Source organism: Rutidosis leptorrhynchoides, chromosome 6 (assembly GCF_046630445.1).
Source record: "Rutidosis leptorrhynchoides isolate AG116_Rl617_1_P2 chromosome 6, CSIRO_AGI_Rlap_v1, whole genome shotgun sequence".
Classification (NCBI taxonomy): Eukaryota; Viridiplantae; Streptophyta; class Magnoliopsida; order Asterales; family Asteraceae; genus Rutidosis; species Rutidosis leptorrhynchoides.
This window is the reverse complement of record NC_092338.1, coordinates 349,067,450-349,069,199: the sequence shown is the minus strand read 5'-3', so window position 1 is coordinate 349,069,199 and position 1,750 is coordinate 349,067,450.

Below are 1,750 nucleotides of genomic sequence, written 5' to 3'. Positions count from 1 at the left end.
TTGAATCATTTGGATTCTTTGAAGGCAAGTTTAGTCTTTGTGATTTGTCCACGGCTTCCTTCATAGTTTCGCATAATCCGCTTTTCGGTACTAAATTTTCTATCGAGCGTTCCCAACATTCCATTCTTTATTATCAAACTTTTGACCGTTTAGACCATCTACAGTTTTGCTGTTTCCTCTGCGTTTAATGCTACCATATCTGATTCATCGGTTATCAATCCGAGGTGGTTTTAAGAGAATTGTGTTTTTAGATGATTAAACGCTGATGGTAATATGGTGGAATATAAAAGGTTCCCCGGTAACAATAAAAGAGCACGCACATTTATCAAAGTTATAATAAGGCTGTTTCGAATGAAAAGTCAAAGTTGACTTGTTGGAGCTGTGACAAAATTGGCTAATTTGAAAGAGAATTGCAATGTTAGTTTGGGTAATAATAACACCAAAGGAGCTAGCATAGATACGTGTTAAATATTTACACAGGTTCTGAGTGTTTTCAGGTACATAACTATATGCATCAATCTTTTCTTTTCGTAGATGAAGTGCGGTTAGTTCATCCACTCGATTGAGGTGTTTTTACGAATCATGAAAGGTTTGATCGCAGATTGTAATCGTCGAGATACAAATGAGGTTTAAGATGAAATCAAGTGGCAAACTTGAAGAATTGTTTAGTTTCATATGTTATAATAAATATTTTAATTCATTTTAATTGTCCAATGTTGGTAGTCCACAGTTAGCAGTCCACAGTTACTAATTCAATAATTCATATATAGTTTATATTATTCGAATTAATTAATACATATCGTAACCCGTGTACATGTCTCAGACTCGATCACAACTCAAAGTATATATATTATTATAGAATCAACCTCAACCTTGTATAGCTAACTCGATCATTACTGCATATAGAGTGTCTATGGTTATTCCAAATAATATATATAGATGTGTCGATATGATATGTCAAAACATTGTATACGTGTCTTGATATTTAAAATGCTTAAATAACAGTATTTAAATGATGATAAATAAAGTGCGTAAAATAAATAACAGAAATTAAATGACGATAAATAAAATTGCGAGAATATAAAGTGCGATAAATAAACTGTGATAAATAAATTGTGATAATAAAATGTAATAAGGAATTAACAGTTAGCTAGGATCAGTTAGCTAGGATTTTGTTAGCGTGGATTCTTAACAAAATTTTCTCATGGTTAATTTGTTTGTTTCTAACAAATTTTATTTTTGTCCAATGTTTTCTTCATTATGCCACTTGTTGGATTCTGATAGATCAAAATCCAAATATGAAATTGAATGAAAAGGGTTATTCTGCGGTGAACGGATACGTATATAAGTGGTTGTAAGTAGGATAGTAAATGACTGTTGAATTATATTTGAAAGAATGTACAGTGTACTTATTAATGTGAAATCTAAATATTCCTCGGGTATTACCTACCCGTTAAAATATTTTCACCATTAACAGTTTGTACGAAAGAATTTTTAATTACAATCTTTATGAAAAAAAATATATATACATATATATTTTCTTCAGATGTAATCATGAATTTAATGAGTCAATATGATATTAAACTCATTTGATATACTTTTAGAATAAGAATATATAATCTCTAAAACATTAGAGATTACATAATCGCCATGTCGAACGAAGATAAATGATGTAGAACGATTCGCAGATTGATGATTATGCTCAAGGTACATAATGAGATGTTGAGGTGTGTGATGTTGATTGTACTGG